The sequence below is a fragment of the Dromiciops gliroides genome, chromosome 3 (assembly GCF_019393635.1).
Source record: "Dromiciops gliroides isolate mDroGli1 chromosome 3, mDroGli1.pri, whole genome shotgun sequence".
Taxonomy (NCBI): Eukaryota; Metazoa; Chordata; class Mammalia; order Microbiotheria; family Microbiotheriidae; genus Dromiciops; species Dromiciops gliroides.
The window spans coordinates 140077392-140094418 of NC_057863.1; the positions used below are offsets into that span (position 1 = coordinate 140077392).

At 33.7% G+C, this 17027-nt stretch overlaps 1 pseudogene; it reads left to right on the forward strand.

Moving 5' to 3' along the window:
• The first annotated feature begins 15992 nt into the window (after positions 1–15992).
• Positions 15993–16444, forward strand: LOC122747240 (annotated as a pseudogene).
• The last annotated feature ends 583 nt before the right edge of the window (positions 16445–17027 follow it).

The window sequence follows — 17027 nt, forward strand, 5'->3', positions numbered from 1 at the left end:
CTGTGTCAAACAGTATAATGATATAAATTTGAAATTTATAAATGACAAACACTTTCAAAGATTACATTATAAACAAATTTATAGAAGTATAGAAAAATTGCCTATAACATCTGTGGATAGAGGAAAAGTTTATCACAAAATAAGGTGTATTTATGTGTGTGTGTATTTATGTATGTATATGTATATATATAAATATATATATGTATAAATATATATATGCATATATATATATATAGAGATGATTTCCAAATACAAATAGGGTAATTTTGATTATGCAAAATTAAAAACTTTTATACAAATAAATTTAATAAATCTAGGATTAAGATGGAGATAATTAACCAGAAAGATGATTGTAGAAATTTCCTCTGATAAAGGTCACATTTCCAAGATATGTAATACATTGAATCAAATTTATTAAAATTGGAGCCATTAGATAAATGACAAATGGTCTAAGTAGATGAACAAGCTGTTCTCAAGAAACAAAGTCTATTTATAAGCAAAGAAAATCTCAAAATCATTGTTAATTAGAGAAATTCAAATTAAAACTTTTCAGATTCTACTTTACACCATCAAATTGGTAAAATATAAACAAAAAGAAAATTAAGTAATGTTAGAGACTGTGGTGCACTTATTTTTAGTTAGCAGACCTGTGAATAAATATAATCATTCTGGAAATAAATCTGAATTTTACACAGTATATTGCTAAATAGTGCGTACCACTTAAGTAAACTGTACCTTCATTAGGTCTGTACATAAAGAACATCAAGGAATGGGGCCCTGGTCCAGCATGTGCCAAAATTTGCATAGTACCTTTTTTTGTAGTGGCAAAAACATTGGTAATTAAGGTGATGCCCATCAATTGAATAATGGTTGAATAAATTGTGGTATATAAATGTCAGCTAACACTGCTTTAAAAAAGGAGGAAATAAATGATGGAAAAAAGCCATGTAAGTACTTATATGAGCTAATGTAAAGTGGAGTGAACATAAACAGAACAGTTTATATCCTAAGTATCAATATTATAAAATGAATAATTTTCAGCTTTATAGAGTAGTGCAGAACATAATGAGCAGAAAACAAACACTTTATATAATAATAAAAATACTTCCAAAATAAATAACTTTTTAAGAACTAGGATGAAGGCATTGACCAATCCATTGTTATAGAGAGTCAATGAAAAAATAAGTTGTCTGCCTCTTATAGAGATTTTCATGGTGAAAAATGAGATTTATTTTTTTTTAAAAACATTGATAATGAGGAAATTAGTTTTCCCTGAGTGTACATTTCTTTTTTAGGGAATTGGTTTCACTTTTTTTTTTTATGTTCCCCAATGTGGTAGTGTATAGGAAAGGGAAAAAATAAATGTTTGGTGATTCAAAAAATAATAAAAACACAACATTAAATAGAAACCAAATTCAAGTTAAATAAAATAGACAACACAATGATACTATCATGTTCAGGTTAAAGTGCAAATTTCATTTACTTTATTAAACAGTTGCATGTATTATAAGTTGTAATAAGTCTTTAGTGTTATTTTGTTCAACTGTTTTAATACTATGCTGTGTAAATTTCCATTTATCTGGTTTATTATGTCTATAGAATGCAATATATGTATGTCTATGTGTGTATGTATGTATGTATATGTATATATTTGGCAGGGCAATGAGGGTTTAGTGACTTGCCCAGGGTCACACAGCTACTAAGGATCAAGTTTCTGAGGCCAGACTTGAACTCAGGTCCTTCTGAATCCATGGCCAGTGCTTTATCCACTGTGCCACCTAGCTGCCCCAATAAATTCTTTTAATTAACATCACATGATTCAGATTACCACACAATCTTCAAATTATTGAGGTAAAGGATAGATTGAGATAAGAAAAATGACAATTTTGAAGTATGATGAGTTTGAGTTCTCTTGTGTAAGTTAGTTCTAAGATTGAGAAGAAGCCTTGAATTCATTAGGTAATTTGTAAAAGTACTGGAATTTAAACTTCATAATTCTGAGAGAATAATATTACATCATTGTTGACAATACATTGAGCCAAGCTAGTTTTGCTACTCTATCAACAATTATGTTTCAAGTATACTTTGTATTTCCAGTCAATGCTGTACTTTAACACTTAGAATCCAAGATATATATAAAGTGATAAGCTCTCAATGGAAAATGTTTATAATCATAGAAAGTATAATATAAAAGATGATATCATTGATATGGCATTTCCCAAAATTATTAGTACAACTTAAGTTTTAAAGTTAAGCTTTACATTTAAGATTAAATCTAAACTAAATTAAAACTTTTGAGGCTCTCCATTAAAAGCATTATCTATCTATCTATCTATCTATCTATCTATCTATCTATCTATCTATCTATCTATCTATCTATCTATCTATCCATCTATCTATCTAGATATTTTCAGGATGAAGTTTGAGTTAGTGAATGGAATGTTTAGAATGTTGTACTAGGAATCAGAAAATGTCCTCATATTTTCAAACTTCAGTTCTTTTTTAATTTGTGGAGTAAGATAAGCATTAAAACGATGATTGTACATGAAACTGCAAATCTGTTATGCACAACTTGCTTTTCCTAGCAAATATACAACAAATTTATCATACATACTTCTTTTTTTCTGCTCCCCATCCTTATCTATTGCCACTTTTAAATTAGTCCTTAATTACCAAATTCTCCATTGGTTTAATTTAGAGAGTCTTCATTTTTTACAGTATATTTTTCATGCAAATGTTATATTTTTATTATTGTCATGGACTCTGAAATAAAAAAAATTCTATGTAGTGATACTACATTTTGATTTTGAGATATGATAAACTCTTCTCTTTCTACTGCTTCATTTTTTTCCATTTAAAGAAAACTCATAATTCCTTCTGTAATCAATCTACCTTACTTTTAAGCAATGACTTCTTATGTCTTGTGGTTTTGTTTATATTAAAAATATAAATGTTGCTATTATTCCGTTCCCCAAGTAGTATGTCCATTTTTAAATTAAGTGGCCCCTTTTTTCCACCCTTTCACTTTGACTAAAAAATTTAAAATGATTAATCATACTTAAGAAGCATTTTACATATTTTTGGAACTATATTCATCACTAATGAAAAGTGTACTGGTCATCTTTCTCAAACTTTACAAACCAATGACGGAATGAATAAATTAAATATGTGCACACATTTATTATGTGTGAACATTGGGTGAAGCACAGAATACAAATACAAAAGTATCATAGTCCCTTAATTCAAGTGGCTTACATTCTAAGAAGGGGAGTTAGCAAAAGTCTTAGAAACTAGAAATGGAATTTTATTAGTGTAACAATTGAAATGATGCCACCTGCTGGAGACTTACTGTAGAAAAGCTCTGCCATGAGGAGAAGGCCTCTGAGGGCAAACCATGCTGTCAAGGTCCTTGGCGTCAGGAAGTGAAGTTCGCTCGTGGGTACTGTCTATCAAGGCTACCAGCCAATCAACTTGAGGAGCCTTTCGTTTCTGGGAGGGGGACACAAAGGAGGAAGGGAACTCTGGTGGGACCGTGCTTCCTCTTTGGCTGAGAGACATCAGCATGGTGGCAGGGAACTTCAGAAGTGGGAGATTAATTCTTTACATTATGCTTTATCATTAGTCCTTTGGGATTGTCTTGGATCATTGTATTGCTGAGAATAGTTAAGTCATTCACAGTTCTTCACCAAACAATATTGCTGTCTCTGTACACAATGTACTCTTAGTTCTGCTCACTTCATGATGCATAAGTTCATACAAGTCTTTCAAGGCCTTTTTGAAATCATGCTACTTGTCATTTCTTATGGCGCAATTTCATCATTATCATATACCACAGTTTGTTTAGCCATTCCCTAATTGATGAGCATTCCTTTGATTTCCAATTCTAGCCACCTCAAAAAGAGCTGCTATATTTTTGTACAAAAAGTCTTTTTCTCATTTTGGTGTCTTTGGGATATAATTCTAGTAGTGGTATTCCTAGATTAAAGGGTATACACAATTCTATATCTCTTTGGGCTTAGTTCTAAATTGTTCTTTAGAATGGTTAGATCTTTTCACAACAACACCAGCAGTGGATCAGTATCCTAGTTTTCCCATATACCCTCCAATACCCATTATTTTCCTTTTTTGTTATATTTGCCACTCTGATAGTATGAGGTAATACCTAAGAGTTGTTTTAATTTGCATTTCTCTGATTGGTAGTGATCTTGAGCATTTTATATGATCATAGATACTTTGATTCCTTTCTCTGAAAACTTACTGTTCATATTCTTTTACCATTTATCAATTGGGGAATGAATTGTATTTTTTATAAATTTGATTCAGTTATCTATGTATTTGATAAATGAGGCCTTCATCATAGATATATGTTTCAAAAATTCTTTCCCCATTTTCTTCTTCCCTTATAAACTTGGTTATGTTAGTTTTGTTTGTGAAGAATTTTTAATTTTATATAAACAAAATTATTTATTTTATATATTTTTTTTGCTCTCTATATCTCCTTTGGTCCTAAATTCTTGCTCTGTCCATAAATCTGACAGCCAAATGACTCCATGCTCTCTTAATTTACTTTTGGTATCACCCTTTATGTGTAAATCATGTACCCATTTTGAACTTATTTTTGTGTACAGGGTGAGATGTTGATCTATACCTAGCTTTTGCAATACTGTTTTTCAGTTTTCCCAGTGACTTTTGTCAAATAATTGTTTTTTATTCCAAAAACTTGGATCTTTGGCTTTGGCACATACTATATTACTGTAGTAATTTACTATAATGTAATTTTTACCTAATTTGTTCCATTGATCAATCTCTCTATTTCTTAGCCAGTACCAGATAGTTTTGATATTTACTGCTTTATAATACAGTTTGAGATCTGGTACTACTAGATCGCCTTCTTTCATATTTTTTCTTTAATTCCCTTGATGTCCTTGAGCTTTTATTTTTCCAAATGAATTTAGTTATTATTATTTTTTGCAGATCTGTAAAATATTATTTTAATAATTTGATTGGTATAGCACCAAAATAAATAAAATTAGTTACAAATGTCCTTTTTATTATATTGACTTGGGCCAACCCATGAAAAATTAGTATTTTTCTAATTATTTAGATCTGATTTTATTTATGTGAAAAGTGTTTTATAGTTCTGGTCATATAGTTCCTGGGTTTGTCTTGGCAGTAGACTACCAAGTATTTTCTATTGTCCACAATATTTTTAAATAGAATTTCTCTTTTTATCTGTTGTTACTGAATTTTATAAGGGATATATAGAAATGCTGATGATTTGTATATGTTTATTTTGTATCCTGAAACTTTGTTAAAGTTCTTGATAATTTCAAGTAGTTTTCTAGTAGATTCTCTAGTATTTTATAAGCATAACATCATATCATCTACAAAGAGTGATAGTTTTATTTCCTCATTACCTATTCTAATTTTTTTTTCTTCCCTTGTTGCTATAGCTAACATTTCTGGTATAATATTAAATAATAGAGGTAGTAATAGACATCCTTGCTTCACTCCTGATTGTATTTGAAAGGCTTCTAGCTTATCCCCATTACTTATAATGTTCTAATATTACATATCACTTTAAGGTAACCTCCCTTTATTCCTATGCTCTCTAATGTCTTTAATAGGAATGAGTGCTGTATTTTGCCAAGGGCCTTTTCTGCATCTATTGAGGTAATCATATGATTTCTATTGGTTTTGTTATTGATATGGTCAATTATACTGATAGCTTTTTTAATATTGAATAAACCCTACATTCCTTGTATAAATTATACCTGGTCTTAGTGTATGATTCTTGTGATGTATTGCTGTAATCTTTTTGTTAATATTTTATTAAAATTTTTGCATCAACATTCATTAGGGAGATTGTTCTATCATTTTCTTTCTCTGTTTTGGCTCTTCCTGGTTTGGGTAGCAGTACCATATTTGTCTAATAATCAGAATTTGGTAGGACTCCACTTATTTTCACAAATAATTTATATAGAATTGGAATCAATTGTTCTTTAAATGTTTGTTAGAATTCACTTGTGAATCCATCTGGTCTTAGGGAATTATTCTTAAAAAGTTCTTTGATGGCTTGTTCAATTCATTGATGGAAAGTTCATTTTTTTTCTAAAATTGGGCTATTTGAGTATTTTATTTCTTCTTCTATTAATCTGGGTAATTTATATTTTTATAGAGATTCATCCACTTCATGGTGCACCCATTTTCATACACACTCACACACATACATACACACACACACTCACACACACACACGAAAAAAAACCCAACTGATTATTTTTCTCAAAAAGGCATCAAAGCTGTCAATGGGTCTTAATCATCCCCTTCCAGTATCATAAATGACTTCACCTAATGACATACAAAATTTCATCCCCATATAATGACGACCAGTGCTACTTGGTGTATTTCTAATGAACAGTCAGACATTTATTAGACAGTTATTATGAGCCATGCACTGTACTAAGTGCTGAGGATATAAATATGAAAGGGAAAGATCTGCACTCAAGTCACTTGCAATCTATTTGCGTGGAGGGAAGCAGGAAGAAAACACACAAAATGAAGCTGCAATGGGAAGGGAAAGTACCTGGTGAGGGAGGCACAATGAAGTCAGATCAGAAATGAAAGTCTATCTGACCTGGGTGCCAGCCATAAATGAAGATTATGGGAAGTACTCTCTATTTTTCATTGGGGTAGAAGATAATGATGAAGAGATAGCACCAAGGCTTATGCAGTCTTGCAGGATGATGGAATTGCTGAAGATGAAGTTCAGACTTTAATACCATATTAACTGCCCTGCTTTCATGTGGGTTTCTATATGGTGATTAAGGCAAACAGAGTCCAGAGAAATCAATGTAGAACTAGATGTGTTTCCATAAAGGGCCAGCTCTGTAGAAGCTAAGTGCTACTGAATCTTTGTGGCATATCCTTTCTCTCTTATGGAAAAATAAATCTCCTCTTATTGACTATTCAAAGACTTGTGAGTGACTCATATTATCCCAACATCGAACTTGAATGAACATGGTGAAATTGTTATACTGGCCCTAATAACCTTTCAAATTATAGACCAATTTTATTTCAAATTGACTTTTTAAAAAACATATTCACAGCTTGCATCACAGGAAGACCAGATATCAGGAGCAAAAAGAGTGTGTCGAAAATTCTCAATAATATATTATCCAGGGGGCAGGTAGTTGGCAAAGTGGATAAAGCACCGAACTTGGGTTCAGGAAGACCTGAGTTCAAATCCAGCCTCAGACACTTGACACTTACTAGCTGCATGAATCTGGGCAAATCACTTAACCCTCATTGCCCTTCAAAAAAATAATATATTATCCATTAAATAATTATTAGTTAAGATACCAGAGAGTATTACTTAAATTGTATTTTAAAATTATTGCAAATAGTTACTGAGTCTTATTCCCTGATGGCTTCTTCACATCCTGCAAATATATAAAATAGACCTAAGTCTAATGAGAATGTGAGAATTTTTAATATCCAAAATTATACGATTTTTATTTGAAACATGCTAACAATACAATAATATACACAATGAATCCTATTCAGCATTTTTAGGAAGATAATTTAAGCTAATTATTATTCTGCCTGGACTTAAATCCACTATCACCTCTCTAAGTAGAATTTAATGTGTCTTCCAAAATAAAAAGTTAGTCAAGGGGCAGCTAGATGGCACAGTGGATAAAGCACCGGCCCTGGATTCAGGAGTACCTGAGTTCAAATCCGGCCTCAGACACTTGATACTTACTAGCTTTGTGACCTTTGGCAAGTCACTTAACCCCCATTACCCCACAAAAATTAAAAAAAAAGTTAGTCAAGCCAATATAGTCATATACATCACATGATGTTATATGAATTACATAATTCTGTGTTTACAGGGACAAACTAATATATTCAATCTTATTTAATCTTTGCACATGATGTGAAAATGTCAGTTTGACATGTTCCATGGTCACCTAGATTAGAAACTTATGGTTTTGTTTATGAATCTGTAGGTCAAATTAAATCAATGAATGGAGATACTTCTAAAGAAAAGTCTGCATCAGTGAATATGTCAAGAAACTTACTGAGATTCTGAAATCAACGTTTCATGGAAATAACTCAATTAAACAATAAATAATAGCAATCTGTATCTTTAGAGGTATGCAATGGATAACAACAGATTTAAAAGTGCCCTAACAAAATCCCAGAATATAAAATTCTAAAGTAGCCATACAAAGATGAAGCCTCCTCACAAAAAGGGAAGAAATGAATTGATAGATATTTTTAGAATATATCATAAAAATATAAAAATACCTTACAGAATTATTGCCTTTAGAATCAGCAAACATCATTTCACTAATCAATAGTGTAAGGGCTAAAATTCTAGCTGTACTGTCTAAAATATCTAATGAGTGGTCACCAATAAGTTAGACTTTTAAGCATTTATTAAGGAGAATAAGAATTTGGTAAAGAGGGAGAGAAAGGACTAGATTCATCTATCTATTAAAGGGGAAGTGCATTTCTACCTCCCTTCTCCACCAGAGTCTTCAAGAAAGAGAGTGAGCCAGCATGCCAGCCTCCCCCCACAAGCCAACGTCACTTCCTGATGCCAAAGAAAGCCGCATGGTCCTGACCTCAGAGGCCCTCTCCTCATGGCGGAGCTTTTCTACAGTAAGTCTCCAGCAGGTGGCATCATTCCAATCATTACAATGACAAAGAATGATATTAAGTACATACCACTGCATTTCTTGAATGTAACTAAAGATATTTATCTTTTGACGAAGCCTTTGAAATTGCTGAGATTCATAAGTGTAATCGCAAATGTTCTTAATAGGCAAAATCTTGATGAGTTCAGCCAATGAAATATTAATAAAATCTTAAAATAAATGACTTGTTAAAGTCAATTTGTTTGTGGAAAGAGAAGGATTTATGATGATAATTCAGGATTATGCTATTACCACCAGAAGTTTTAAAAGTATTGTATATGAGGAGGCTAGATCTATTGATTGACTTAGATTATAACATGAAATCATATAAAATATATAACAATCACTGCAGGTTAGAAAATGTTTTTTAACCCATTTCATACCCAGAAAGACACAAAGATGCACCTACAATTATGAAACAGAAATTTGCTATTCTTAACAAATGAAGTGGTGAAGAAATTAGATAATTGAATTCATGTAATGAGATATAATCTTGTCTTCTGGTTATGTTCTTCCCATCACTTTAAAAAATAGACTATACTAGAACCCACCCGTCATTACAGACAGTAATGTTGCCTACAACTCCCTAGATATGACGTTGTTAGATAAAGAATTATAATGATATTTTAATAAATTTCACTACATGGCATATAGGATATATCCAGAATATGTATGTATATGTGTATGTATGTACACATGTATGTGTATGTGTATAATAAGATACTTTCCAAATTTAATTATGTAAAGGAAGAAGTTAAAAGTTAGTGGAAAATAGAAAAGGTATGTGTCATACCTGTTATTCTGTCTGTCTGCTGCTGGAATTGTTCCCAAAATGTATTTAGTTAGACCACAAGCAATGAGATTGCATCTCACTACATGAATTCAATTATCTAATTTCAGTAATATGAATAACATTAAATATAAAATGATATTATCATGATACTAACTTATGTTCAGACAATTTCTATCTGATAACTATCTGGTGTGAGAAAACAATGGGGTTCTATGAGACCCAGAGTGCCTGGCCAGACCTTTCTTAAGACCAACCAAAAGTCATGAGAATTTCAAAGGAAATGTGGTTGGACCTTGGATTGGGAATAGGGATTAAAACCCCACCTACCTGAAGGCTTTTTCCCCTTAGAGGGCTGCATACTCTGACATAAGCATATATAGCATCAAACCACCCTCAAATCCAGTAAACCAATAGATTTGAATGACGCTAGCCAATTAGCTTTGATCAATGTGTAAGGCTGGTCTCTCTTCCAGCCCTCAGGAAGCTGACACAGTCATGCACTTTCTTGGCCCTGGAACTTGGACAGGGCAGATGCAGCCCACTATTGGCTCCTCACTATCTCTCTTTTTGATATTTCTGAGCCATGTGCTCTATCTTTACTAATATTTAATATGATTTAATAAATACTTAATGCCCCAAACTGGTACAGTAGCTTCTAATTTGTAAGTAGCTACATATTAGAACCCCAGCTAAATTTCCCTAAACTTGGAACAGTAATAAGGTGATCCCATATAATTTTAATCCCCACAATGGGAACAAGTTAATAACATTAATAGTGGTAATCATATAATTCTCTGTCCTCCTCAGGCTAGTTTATTCATTATTAAACCACTACCCAACCCCAAGCTGCTGGTGGGAGCATGTATTGTAATCAATCTGCCACCCTCTATTACTCCTATGGCTAATAAATTTCCATTGCGTGTTACATTTTTTCCTAAATTACTTCAACATTTGTTTCTCTTTTGAATGTGGGTCTCCTGAAAGTAGGAATTATTTGATTCTTTTATTTCTATGTTTAGGTAGCATATTGATTAGTGTATTCAACTTGGTTTCAGGATGCTCTGAATTCAGATATTGCCTCAGACACTTACTAGCTATATGACATTGGACAAATTAAACTCTCTTTGCTTTAGTTTCCTCATATGTAGAGTGATATAATAAAACCTATTTTAATGTGTTGTAAGAATCAAATTTGATTTTCTATTTAAGATAATCTATTTAAGAAAACTTAAATCACCACTAAATTTTAGCAATCATATTTGCTCTTATTTCTACCTCCATCATTTAGCACAGCTAGCTTAGGAGTTTAATAAATTCTTATGGATTGATTGTTTACAGAAAGAACTTCTTAGAAAGTCTTTCTTTTGTCTCATCCTTATCTTCCTCAAAATTTTCTCTTCCGTGATTTCCTCCAACACTATCCACCCTTTCTTTGGTACCTTTGAAATTCTTCCATAATAATATACTTAATTTCGTGTTTCTTCTATTACTCTTTCTATCTAGCTTCATTTAGAGAATATCAATTTCTCCATACATCAATGTATTACTGCTCATCCACTTCAGCACCTGTTGGAATTTGCCCTTTACCTCATCTCATACAGATTCTCATGTAGAACCAAGAGTAGATTCCCATGCTCCCCACTGCCACTTCTATATTATCCTGTTGCCAGGATCCCTTAACTGTGAGATTTAAAATTGGATACTAGATCATTAACCTCCCCTCTTTAACCTTTCCCTTAATTTATCTCCCAGACTAGTAAATGGAAGAAGCTTCTGTATCTCTAGTTAGAGCTTTTATTGTTTGGAAATTACAAGGTGATGTTGATTAGAGGGATAGGAAAGTAGAGATACAAAACAAATAGTCTTAAGTCTAAGCTTAGTCTATATTCCGTATAAAACTCAACAAAAACCCTAGGCCACTCCATCTTTAAATTTCACTCTATTAAAAATTATCCCCCAACTTAGTTTGTGATATTCTTCTCTATGAATCGAGGAAATGCCTTCCTTTCACAGAGTTTGGTACCTCCCTTCTGCCTTTATACTAAAGAATTTCAGCATTCATATCAGTGCTACCTCAAACACCCTAATTTTCTGGTTCCTTAATCTCTTCACATCCAATAATCTATACCTCCCTTCTATCCCAACAATATGCAGGAATGGTTACACTCTGCATTTTACCTTTATCCTCTAGTGCTCAATTTGAAAAATCAAAACCCCTGAAATTCTTTTATTTGATCATTACATCCTATTTCTCTCTTTGTTTTAAACCTATATTAACCTTTTAATCCCTTAACCCTTCATTATCTTCTCAGGATATTATTAATGCTCTGATTTAACTTCCTTCTCAATCTTGACTGTTTAGCTAACCATATCAGTACTACCTTTTCCTTTTATTTTAAACTCATTGTGACTTTTTCCTCTAATTGCTTGTCTTTTGACAAACAGAAACTCTAAATTATCCCCAACAGTATTCTTCATTCCTATTCTTGCTCTATTGAATAGAATTGAAGGAAAGTCATAAAAATTAATTTATTTATATTCTTCAAATTTATGCTACTTCTCAGTTGTGTTCAATTGATACTCATTTGTGTTCTCACTATATAAAGGCAATCACTTTTATTGATACCTAAACAATGACTGAATCTTGTTATATCTCCACAATATTTGTAACATTTTTCCCTTTATTTCCACTCATAGAGCCAGCACCTTAGTTAATATCTAAACCACCTCTCACTTGTGTAAAAGTTGCTTCTGAGCTGATCTGTTAAGGACATTAGGGATTCTAAGAGAGTTCATTCTGTTAAGACAGACAAAAACAAAAAGGTTAGTAAATGGGACCTGGAGTTTCATGTATGGGGAACATCAAGTAATCTTTGTGTGAAGAATATTATTGTATAATAAAATTAGAAATGTATACTTGTTTGATCCAACAAGTTGATTTTTATTCAGTAATAATAAATGCAGTAGCATTTAGCATACTCTAAACCAATTTTTATTTATATGGTTATAAATGTATGATCTGGTGTAAAGATTTGCCTGTGAAAATCTGCCTGCCTTCCCTTCCTACACTTAGCCATTGATAAAAGGAGCTTCCTGTACAAAATAGATGTTTCTCTTGGTTGTCTTGATTTTCATCTTGTCTAAGAGATAATGGGTTTGTTTGTTTGTTGTTGGTTTTTTGCACACTTCATTATGGTGATTAAATTATTTACTGTTTATGTATGTATATATATATTTATGTATGTAAATATATATAGTGTGGTAAAAATTATTTGTTGTAAAGATATATATCGGAAGTATTAGCTGAATCATTTGAGAGATTGCACATGCTACTGAAGCGGCTTTTGAAGGACCTCCCTTTTGGGGAGAAGAACGGGATGATCTTTTGATCTTCTGGGACGCCAGCTTAAAAGTGAGGGAGGAATGGAAGTTCGCTCTCTCTGGCTTTTAAACTTAGTCATGGTGGCACGTGCGTGAAAGGAAACACCTGGTTGGTGTTCAGCTTTGGGTGTGCTGGTTTTTGGCCTGGCGGGCAGTTTGGGATTTGGTGAGTTTTATAAAGGAAAATAGATTAAGCTTAGATCTAAGATTATTCATTTGTATTTCTACTTCCTTATTTCCCTAATTGGTATCACCTTTTGTTGTCTAATTAATTCCCAAGCAATAAAAACTAATCCCTCACAGATTAAAGCTCAGAGGCTTCTTTTTCTTAGTGGTCTGGGAGATATAAATAGATAGATAGATAGATAGATAGATAGATAGATAGATAGATAGATAGATAGATAGATAGAGGAAAAGTTAAAAGGGGGAGTTTAATGCTCATATATCCAATTTTGAATCTCTCTATAGTGTGATCATATATAACTATAGACACACACACATATATATGGCCTGTACATGCATATATTTATTATAGAGTATATATGTTGCGTGTGTATATATATATATATATATATATATATATATATATATATATATATATATATAAACATGGATACATATATATACCTACATACGCATATTTATATATACATATGTCCATAGGCTTATGTGTGCATATGTGCATTTGTTTACACATATACACATGTATATATATATATATGTGTATACATATACGCACATGCAAATATGAATATTTAATGTGTATGTGTGTATTTATGTATCTATGTATACACTGTGAGGGCCAATAATTTGATATATGGAGCATTATTTGGGTGACTCGCCTTAATATTGGAGTCCCAGAAATGTGAGGGACCTTTTAGTTTCTCCCTCTGCTCTGAACTGCCCTTTTTAGATATTTCTCCCAGGCCAATAAGAAAGGAGTCTCTAAGCTGTAGTTTACAAAAGGATTAGATTTTATTACTTGGGAATTAATTAAACAACAAAGGTGAAACTAACAAAAAATCAAAGATAAGGAAATAGGAAAATAGAAATACAGGTAAATATTTTCAACTCTAAGCTTAACCTATTCACTGCCTAGACCTTTTCCAATTCAGCTACTTCAAAGGAATTTAGGGTTTTCTGTAATTAACTCACCAAACAGCAGCCACCAGAGACAGAATGAACAGGCACCACCACAAGGGGAGTTGCCAGACAGAGAGAGTGAACATGCCACCAGCACAAGGGCTAAGACCAAAAAGACTGAGTTCAAGAAGAGGTGTTCTGGAAGCAGCCTGCCTCCCTTCAGGGAGAGTTCAATCTCCTCTCTCCCAAAAGGGGAGGTCCTTCAAAAGCTGCCTATGGAGAGTTCTCCTTCTCACCTCAGCAGCATATGTAACCTCAGGGTAGGCCAGGTGTGGCCCCTCCCAAATGAGTTAGCTAAAAACGGGAATATTAATCTTTACCACAAATAATTTTTAGCACAACACACAGATATATACATACATACACACACACACACACACACACACACACACACACACACACACACACACACACACACACTGGGTGGCATAGTGGATAGAATGACAGGTCTGCAGTCAGAAGGACCTGAATTCAAATTTGGTCTTAGATACTAACCAGGTGGGTGACTGTGGGCAAGTCACTTAACTTCTGTTTGTCTCTGTTTCCTCATCCGTAAAATAAAAATAATAATACTCTTTACCTCCCAGGGTTGTTGTGAAGAGCAATTGATCTAATAAGAGCAAAATCCTTAGCACAGTGCCTGCCACACATTAAGCATTATATAGATGATATATTGTTATTATAATTGTTATAACTATGAATATTTATAGTATACATCTATGATATAGAACAACTTGGTGGCACAGTGGCTAGAGTACTGAAGCTGAAGTCTGGAACTCTTCTGGAGTCCAAATTTGGCCTCAGATACAATATAGCTGTGTGACACAGGGCAAGTCACTTAACCCTGTTTGTCTAGTTTCCATTTCTATAAAATGAACTGTAGTAGGAAATGCAAACCACTCTAGTATCTTTGCCAAGAAAATCCTTAGTGGGGTCATGAAGAGTCAGACATGACTGAAAAATGACTGAACAACATATATATGTAAAACACATGTACCCACAATATATATTCTTTTACTTCAAACTCAGCTCAGTTCATGACACCATGGATAATTTCTTCACCTCTATCCAGCAGCTTTCTTCCCTTAAGGCTTCCTCCTCTGAGTATTAAGTCCCTTCCTGGAGCCTCCATTTGAGGAAACATATTTACCAGCATTGTTTACTGAAACTGTCTCAACCCATAACTCCCTGTATCACTTTGCCTTGCTCCAACTCCAATACATTTCCTTACCATTGTCTTAAATTTTATTTTCCACCAAATAGAATATAAGTTCCTAGAGGACAACAAATTTCATTCTTTTGTTTTGTTTTGTTTTGTTTTGTTTTGTTTTGTTTGCAGGGCAATGAGGGTTAAGTGACTTGCCCAGGTTCACACAGCTGATAAGTGTCAAGTGTCTTGAGGCTGGATTTGAACTCAGGTCCTCCTGAATCAAGGGCTGATGCTTTATCCACTGCACCACCTAGCTGCCCTACTGTATTTTTTTTCCTGTCTTTCTTTTTACTCCATCTCTCGTTTCTTTCCCAATTTGTATGCTGTATCTCATTTGACATCTTCTATCACGCCCTAAATCTTTATCCTAAAGTCTCATTCAGGAATTCACACATTGGAAGTACCCTCAGATCTGTGACTTCTCTCTGATTGGATGCATACTTCTCAAACCTCCACTTAGTAAGCATGCCTAGTCCATCCTTGTCACATGCTTCTCTAAGCTTCACTCTTATGATTCCCTCCAGCTGGTTCATTTTATCTCTTTCTACTTTTACCTTCAAGGTTCCTTTAATGTGTATGTCCTGTATTTCTATCTCTGCAAATTTATATATGTGGTTATTTTTTCCAGATTTTGTTTGTAATGGATGCATATGGGTATTCTATAAAAGATTTATAGTGGGGGAGCCATTATATACAGCAGAAGCAGCAGAAGCAGCAGCAGCAGAAGCAGTAGCAGACGCGGCAGCAGAGACCAAGCTGCATGGTCAAGATGTGTGACTTCACAGAGGATCACACTGCTGAGTTCAAAGAGACCTTCCAGCTGTTTGACCGCACAGGGGATGGAAATATCTTATACAGCCAGTGTGGGGACACGATTCGGGCCTGGCCCAGAACTCCACCAATGCTGAGGTGATCAATCCCAAGAGTGATGAGATGAATCTGAAGGTGCTGGACACTGAACACTTTCTGCCAATGCTGTAGACCGTAGCAAAGAATAAGGACCAGGACACATATGAAGACTATGTGGAGGAGCTTCTGGTCTTTGATAAGAAAGGGAAATGTATAGACATGGGGGCTGAAATACAGCACATCCTCATCACTATGGGTAAGAAGATGACAGAGGAAGAAGTGGAAGTGTTGGTGGCAGGGCATGAGGACAGCAACGACTATAACAACTATGAAGAGCTTGTCTGGATTGTGCTGAATGGCTGAGAACAAAAGTCCCGTTTCCACAAAGAATTCCCTAACTTTCTCAGTGTGAAAATGATCCTCTCACCATTGAAGCAATTAACTACATTGTCAGGGTTACCAATATCCTTCCTTCCAACCCCCACATGTCCTCCTTGTCCTACCTGCTCTCTGCTTTCACCAAATAAACTTGCTAACTGCTGCTAAACAAAACAAAACAAAACAAAACAAACAAACAAACAAAAAGACATATAGCTGGGGACAGCTAAGTGGCACAGTGGTTAAAGCACTGGCCCTGTGTTCAGGATGACCTAAGTTCAAAACCAGGTTCAGAAACTTGACACTTACCAGCTGTGTGACCCTGGGCAAGTCACTTAACCCTCATTGACCAGCAAAAAGAAACAAACAAACAAAAAAACATACAGCCTACCCTTAGCCTGAGCCCACAGCATGATTTTTCTACAAATTACAATTTCTGCAATTTCTGGTTAGAAATAAATTTATAGGAAAAAATATAGCATTGGATTGAAATTACCTGTGTAGCTTATAAATACACTCAAATGTTCACAAAATTCTGATAACTACATTTTGAGCTTATTGATTAGGT